Raw genomic sequence first — 8,690 nt, forward strand, 5'->3', positions numbered from 1 at the left:
ACAAGTTTTTTCGAAATGCACAAAATGTCTAAAACGTTTCCAAATGCGATTTGAAGCTATTCTGTACACTTTGATGTTTTGTGTGAAAAAGTTTTGTCGAAATGCTCAAAATGTCTAAAACGTTTTCAAATACCATATTAAGCTATTTTGTGCACTTTGATGTTTTTGTGTGAAAAGTTTTATCGAAATGCTCAAAATGGTCTAAAACTGTTTCTTTTGTGATTTTAAGCACTTTGATGTTTTTGTGTAACCAAGTTTCGTCGAAATGCACAAAATGGTCTAAAACGTCTCCAAATGCGATTTGAAGCTATTCTGTACACTTTGATGTTTTGTGTGAAAAAGTTTTGTCGAAATGCTCAAAATGGTCTAAAACGTTTTCAAATACCATATTAAGCTATTTTGTGCACTTTGATGTTTTTGTTTGAAAAGTTTTATCGAAATGCTTAAAATGGTCTAAAACGGTTTCTAATGTGATTTTAGGCAATTTGATGTTTCTATGTTAACAAGTTTTTTCGAAAATCACAAAATGGTCTAAAACGTCTCAAAATGCGATTTGAAGCTATTCTAACCACTTTGGTGATTTTATGTTAACAAGTTTTTTCGAAATGCACAAAATGTCTAAAACGTCTCCAAATGCGATTTGAAGCTATTCTGTACACTTTGATGTTTTGTGTGAAAAAGTTTTGTCGAAATGCTCAAAATGGTCTAAAACGTTTTCAAATACCATATTAAGCTATTTTGTGCACTTTGATGTTTTTGTGTGAAGAGTTTTATCGGAATGCTTAAAATGGTCTAAAACGGTTTCTAATGTGATTTTAAGCACTTTGATGTTTTTATGTTAACAAGTTTTTTCGAAAATCACAAAATGGTCTAAAACGTCTCAAAATGCGATTTGAAGCTATTCTAACCACTTTGGTGATTTTATGTTAACAAGTTTTTTCGAAATGCACAAAATGTCTAAAACGTCTCCAAATGCGATTTGAAGCTATTCTGTACACTTTGATGTTTTGTGTGAAAAAGTTTTGTCGAAATGCTCAAAATGGTCTAAAACGTTTTCAAATACCATATTAAGCTATTTTGTGCACTTTGATGTTTTTGTTTGAAAAGTTTTATCGAAATGCTTAAAATGGTCTAAAACGGTTTCTAATGTGATTTTAAGCACTTTGATGTTTCTATGTTAACAAGTTTTTTCGAAAATCACAAAATGGTCTAAAACGTCTCAAAATGCGATTTGAAGCTATTCTAACCACTTTGGTGATTGTATGTTAACATGTTTTTTCGAAATGCACAAAATGTCTAAAACGTCTCCAAATGCGATTTGAAGCTATTCTGTACACTTTGATGTTTTGTGTGAAAAAGTTTTGTCGAAATGCTCAAAATGGTCTAAAACGTTTTCAAATACCATATTAAGCTATTTTGTGCACTTTGATGTTTTTGTGTGAAGAGTTTTATCGGAATGCTTAAAATGGTCTAAAACGGTTTCTAATGTGATTTTAAGCACTTTGATGTTTTTATGTAACCAAGTTTTTTCGAAAATCACAAAATGGTCTAAAACGTCTCAAAATGCGATTTGAAGCTATTCTAACCACTTTGGTGATTTTATGTTAACAAGTTTTGTCGAAATGCTCAAAATGGTCTAAAACGTTTTCAAATACCATATTAAGCTATTTTGTGCACTTTGATGTTTTTGTGTGAAAAGTTTTACCAAAATGCTTAAAATGGTCAAAAACGGTTTCTAATGTGATTTTAAGCACTTTGATGTTTCTATGTTAACAAGTTTTTTCGAAAATCACAAAATGGTCTAAAACGTCTCAAAATGCGATTTGAAGCTATTCTAACCACTTTGGTGATTTTATGTTAACAAGTTTTTTCGAAATGCACAAAATGTCTAAAACGTCTCCAAATGCGATTTGAAGCTATTTTAACCACTTTGGTGATTTTATGTTAACAAGTTTTTTCGAAATGCACAAAATGTCTAAAATGCGATTTGAAGCTATTTTAACCACTTTGGTGATTTTATGTTAACAAGTTTTTTCGAAATGCACAAAATGTCTAAAACGTCTCCAAATGCGATTTGAAGCTATTCTGTACACTTTGATGTTTTGTGTGAAAAAGTTTTGTCGAAATGCTCAAAATGTCTAAAACGTTTTCAAATACCATATTAAGCTATTTTGTGCACTTTGATGTTTTTGTGTGAAAAGTTTTATCGAAATGCTCAAAATGGTCTAAAACTGTTTCTTTTGTGATTTTAAGCACTTTGATGTTTTTGTGTAACCAAGTTTCGTCGAAATGCACAAAATGGTCTAAAACGTCTCCAAATGCGATTTGAAGCTATTCTGTACACTTTGATGTTTTGTGTGAAAAAGTTTTGTCGAAATGCTCAAAATGATCTAAAACGTTTTCAAATACCATATTAAGCTATTTTGTGCACTTTGATGTTTTTGTTTGAAAAGTTTCATCGAAATGCTTAAAATGGTCTAAAACGGTTTCGAATGTGATTTTAAGCAATTTAATGTTTCTATGTTAACAAGTTTTTTCGAAAATCACAAAATGGTCTAAAACGTCTCAAAATGCGATTTGAAGCTATTCTAACCACTTTGGTGATTTTATGTTAACAAGTTTTTTCGAAATGCACAAAATGTCTAAAACGTCTCCAAATGCGATTTGAAGCTATTCTGTACACTTTGATGTTTTGTGTGAAAAAGTTTTGTCGAAATGCTCAAAATGGTCTAAAACGTTTTCAAATACCATATTAAGCTATTTTGTGCACTTTGATGTTTTTGTTTGAAAAGTTTTATCGAAATGCTTAAAATGGTCTAAAACGGTTTCTAATGTGATTTTAGGCAATTTGATGTTTCTATGTTAACAAGTTTTTTCGAAAATCACAAAATGGTCTAAAACGTTTCAAAATGCGATTTGAAGCTATTCTAACCACTTTGGTGATTTTATGTTAACAAGTTTTTTCGAAATGCACAAAATGTCTAAAACGTCTCCAAATGCGATTTGAAGCTATTCTGTACACTTTGATGTTTCTATGTTAACAAGTTTTTTCGAAAATCACAAAATGGTCTAAAACGTCTCAAAATGCGATTTGAAGCTATTCTAACCACTTTGGTGATTTTATGTTAACAAGTTTTTTCGAAATGCACAAAATGTCTAAAACGTCTCCAAATGCGATTTGAAGCTATTTTAACCACTTTGGTGATTTTATGTTAACAAGTTTTTTCGAAATGCACAAAATGTCTAAAATGCGATTTTAAGCTATTTTAACCACTTTGGTGATTTTATGTTAACAAGTTTTTTCGAAATGCACAAAATGTCTAAAACGTTTCCAAATGCGATTTGAAGCTATTCTGTACACTTTGATGTTTTGTGTGAAAAAGTTTTGTCGAAATGCTCAAAATGTCTAAAACGTTTTCAAATACCATATTAAGCTATTTTGTGCACTTTGATGTTTTTGTGTGAAAAGTTTTATCGAAATGCTCAAAATGGTCTAAAACTGTTTCTTTTGTGATTTTAAGCACTTTGATGTTTTTGTGTAACCAAGTTTCGTCGAAATGCACAAAATGGTCTAAAACGTCTCCAAATGCGATTTGAAGCTATTCTGTACACTTTGATGTTTTGTGTGAAAAAGTTTTGTCGAAATGCTCAAAATGGTCTAAAACGTTTTCAAATACCATATTAAGCTATTTTGTGCACTTTGATGTTTTTGTTTGAAAAGTTTTATCGAAATGCTTAAAATGGTCTAAAACGGTTTCTAATGTGATTTTAGGCAATTTGATGTTTCTATGTTAACAAGTTTTTTCGAAAATCACAAAATGGTCTAAAACGTCTCAAAATGCGATTTGAAGCTATTCTAACCACTTTGGTGATTTTATGTTAACAAGTTTTTTCGAAATGCACAAAATGTCTAAAACGTCTCCAAATGCGATTTGAAGCTATTTTAACCACTTTGGTGATTTTATGTTAACAAGTTTTTTCGAAATGCACAAAATGTCTAAAATGCGATTTGAAGCTATTTTAACCACTTTGGTGATTTTATGTTAACAAGTTTTTTCGAAATGCACAAAATGTCTAAAACGTTTCCAAATGCGATTTGAAGCTATTCTGTACACTTTGATGTTTTGTGTGAAAAAGTTTTGTCGAAATGCTCAAAATGTCTAAAACGTTTTCAAATACCATATTAAGCTATTTTGTGCACTTTGATGTTTTTGTGTGAAAAGTTTTATCGAAATGCTCAAAATGGTCTAAAACTGTTTCTTTTGTGATTTTAAGCACTTTGATGTTTTTGTGTAACCAAGTTTCGTCGAAATGCACAAAATGGTCTAAAACGTCTCCAAATGCGATTTGAAGCTATTCTGTACACTTTGATGTTTTGTGTGAAAAAGTTTTGTCGAAATGCTCAAAATGGTCTAAAACGTTTTCAAATACCATATTAAGCTATTTTGTGCACTTTGATGTTTTTGTTTGAAAAGTTTTATCGAAATGCTTAAAATGGTCTAAAACGGTTTCTAATGTGATTTTAGGCAATTTGATGTTTCTATGTTAACAAGTTTTTTCGAAAATCACAAAATGGTCTAAAACGTCTCAAAATGCGATTTGAAGCTATTCTAACCACTTTGGTGATTTTATGTTAACAAGTTTTTTCGAAATGCACAAAATGTCTAAAACGTCTCCAAATGCGATTTGAAGCTATTCTGTACACTTTGATGTTTTGTGTGAAAAAGTTTTGTCGAAATGCTCAAAATGGTCTAAAACGTTTTCAAATACCATATTAAGCTATTTTGTGCACTTTGATGTTTTTGTGTGAAGAGTTTTATCGGAATGCTTAAAATGGTCTAAAACGGTTTCTAATGTGATTTTAAGCACTTTGATGTTTTTATGTTAACAAGTTTTTTCGAAAATCACAAAATGGTCTAAAACGTCTCAAAATGCGATTTGAAGCTATTCTAACCACTTTGGTGATTTTATGTTAACAAGTTTTTTCGAAATGCACAAAATGTCTAAAACGTCTCCAAATGCGATTTGAAGCTATTCTGTACACTTTGATGTTTTGTGTGAAAAAGTTTTGTCGAAATGCTCAAAATGGTCTAAAACGTTTTCAAATACCATATTAAGCTATTTTGTGCACTTTGATGTTTTTGTTTGAAAAGTTTTATCGAAATGCTTAAAATGGTCTAAAACGGTTTCTAATGTGATTTTAAGCACTTTGATGTTTCTATGTTAACAAGTTTTTTCGAAAATCACAAAATGGTCTAAAACGTCTCAAAATGCGATTTGAAGCTATTCTAACCACTTTGGTGATTGTATGTTAACATGTTTTTTCGAAATGCACAAAATGTCTAAAACGTCTCCAAATGCGATTTGAAGCTATTCTGTACACTTTGATGTTTTGTGTGAAAAAGTTTTGTCGAAATGCTCAAAATGGTCTAAAACGTTTTCAAATACCATATTAAGCTATTTTGTGCACTTTGATGTTTTTGTGTGAAGAGTTTTATCGGAATGCTTAAAATGGTCTAAAACGGTTTCTAATGTGATTTTAAGCACTTTGATGTTTTTATGTAACCAAGTTTTTTCGAAAATCACAAAATGGTCTAAAACGTCTCAAAATGCGATTTGAAGCTATTCTAACCACTTTGGTGATTTTATGTTAACAAGTTTTGTCGAAATGCTCAAAATGGTCTAAAACGTTTTCAAATACCATATTAAGCTATTTTGTGCACTTTGATGTTTTTGTGTGAAAAGTTTTACCAAAATGCTTAAAATGGTCAAAAACGGTTTCTAATGTGATTTTAAGCACTTTGATGTTTCTATGTTAACAAGTTTTTTCGAAAATCACAAAATGGTCTAAAACGTCTCAAAATGCGATTTGAAGCTATTCTAACCACTTTGGTGATTTTATGTTAACAAGTTTTTTCGAAATGCACAAAATGTCTAAAACGTCTCCAAATGCGATTTGAAGCTATTTTAACCACTTTGGTGATTTTATGTTAACAAGTTTTTTCGAAATGCACAAAATGTCTAAAATGCGATTTGAAGCTATTTTAACCACTTTGGTGATTTTATGTTAACAAGTTTTTTCGAAATGCACAAAATGTCTAAAACGTCTCCAAATGCGATTTGAAGCTATTCTGTACACTTTGATGTTTTGTGTGAAAAAGTTTTGTCGAAATGCTCAAAATGTCTAAAACGTTTTCAAATACCATATTAAGCTATTTTGTGCACTTTGATGTTTTTGTGTGAAAAGTTTTATCGAAATGCTCAAAATGGTCTAAAACTGTTTCTTTTGTGATTTTAAGCACTTTGATGTTTTTGTGTAACCAAGTTTCGTCGAAATGCACAAAATGGTCTAAAACGTCTCCAAATGCGATTTGAAGCTATTCTGTACACTTTGATGTTTTGTGTGAAAAAGTTTTGTCGAAATGCTCAAAATGATCTAAAACGTTTTCAAATACCATATTAAGCTATTTTGTGCACTTTGATGTTTTTGTTTGAAAAGTTTCATCGAAATGCTTAAAATGGTCTAAAACGGTTTCGAATGTGATTTTAAGCAATTTAATGTTTCTATGTTAACAAGTTTTTTCGAAAATCACAAAATGGTCTAAAACGTCTCAAAATGCGATTTGAAGCTATTCTAACCACTTTGGTGATTTTATGTTAACAAGTTTTTTCGAAATGCACAAAATGTCTAAAACGTCTCCAAATGCGATTTGAAGCTATTCTGTACACTTTGATGTTTTGTGTGAAAAAGTTTTGTCGAAATGCTCAAAATGGTCTAAAACGTTTTCAAATACCATATTAAGCTATTTTGTGCACTTTGATGTTTTTGTTTGAAGAGTTTTATCGAAATGCTTAAAATGGTCTAAAACGGTTTCTAATGTGATTTTAAGCACTTTGATGTTTCTATGTTAACAAGTTTTTTCGAAAATCACAAAATGGTCTAAAACGTCTCAAAATGCGATTTGAAGCTATTCTAACCACTTTGGTGATTTTATGTTAACATGTTTTTTCGAAATGCACAAAATGTCTAAAACGTCTCCAAATGCGATTTGAAGCTATTCTGTACACTTTGATGTTTTGTGTGAAAAAGTTTTGTCGAAATGCTCAAAATGGTCTAAAACGTTTTCAAATACCATATTAAGCTATTTTGTGCACTTTGATGTTTTTGTTTGAAAAGTTTTATCGAAATGCTTAAAATGGTCTAAAACGGTTTCTAATGTGATTTTAAGCACTTTGATGTTTCTATGTTAACAAGTTTTTTCGAAAATCACAAAATGGTCTAAAACGTCTCAAAATGCGATTTGAAGCTATTCTAACCACTTTAGTGATTTTATACTAACATGTTTTTTCGAAAATCACAAAATGGTCTAAAACGTCTCCAAATGCGATTTGAAGCTATTCTATATACTTTGATGTTTTGTGTGAAAAAGTTTTGTCGAAATGCTCAAAATGTTCTAAAACGTTTTCAAATACCATATTAAGCTATTTTGTGCACTTTGATGTTTTTGTGAGAAAAATTTAATCGAAATCCTTAAAATAGTCAAAAACGTTTTCTAATGTGATTTTAAGCACTTTGATGTTTCTATGTTAACAAGTTTTTTCGAAAATCACAAAATAGTCTAAAACGTCTCAAAATGCGATTTGAAGCTATTCTAACCACTTTGGTGATTTTATGTTAACAAGTTTTTTCGAAATGCACAAAATGTCTAAAACGTCTCCAAATGCGATTTGAAGCTATTCTGTACACTTTGATGTTTTGTATGAAAAAGTTTTGTCGAAATGCTCAAAATGGTCTAAAACGTTTTCAAATACCACATTAAGCTATTTTGTGCACTTTGATGTTTTTGTGTGAAAAGTTTCATCGGAATGCTTAAAATTGTTTAAAACGGTTTCTAATGTGATTTTAAGCACTTTGATGTTTTTATGTTTACAAGTTTTTTCGAAAATCACAAAATGGTCTAAAACGTCTCCAAATGCGAGTTGAAGCTATTCTGTACACTTTGATCTTTTGTGTGAAAGAGTTTTGTCGAAATGCTCAAAATGGTCTAAAACGTTTTCAAATACCATATTAAGCTATTTTGTGCACTTTGATGTTTTTGTGAGAAAAATTTTATCGAAATCCTTAAAATGGTCAAAAACGTTTTCTAATGTGATTTTAAGCACTTTGATGTTTCTATGTTAATAAGGTTTTTCGAAAATCACAAAATGGTCTAAAACGTCTCAAAATGCGATTTGAAGCTATTTTAACCACTTTGGTGATTTTATGTTAACAATTTTTTTCGAAAATCACAAAATGGTCTAAAACGTCTCCAAATGCGATTTGAAGCTATTCTGTACACTTTGATGTTTTGTGTGAAAAAGTTTTGTCGAAATGCTCAAAATGGTCTAAAACGTTTTTAATTTTAAGTACTATGATGTTTCTATGTTAACAAGTTTTTTCGAAAATCACAAAATTGTCTAAAACGTCTCAAAATGCGATTTGAAGCTATTCTAACCACTTTGGTGATTTTATGTTAACAAGTTTTTTCGAAATGCACAAAATGTCTAAAACGTCTCCAAATTCGATTTGAAGCTATTCTGTACACTTTGATGTTTTGTGTGAAAAAGTTTTGTCGAAATGCTCAAAATGGTCTAAAACGTTTTCAAATACCATATTAAGCTATTTTGTGCACTTTGATGTTTTTGTGTGA

The sequence above is a fragment of the Antedon bifida genome, chromosome 1 (assembly GCF_963402885.1).
Source record: "Antedon bifida chromosome 1, ecAntBifi1.1, whole genome shotgun sequence".
Taxonomy (NCBI): Eukaryota; Metazoa; Echinodermata; class Crinoidea; order Comatulida; family Antedonidae; genus Antedon; species Antedon bifida.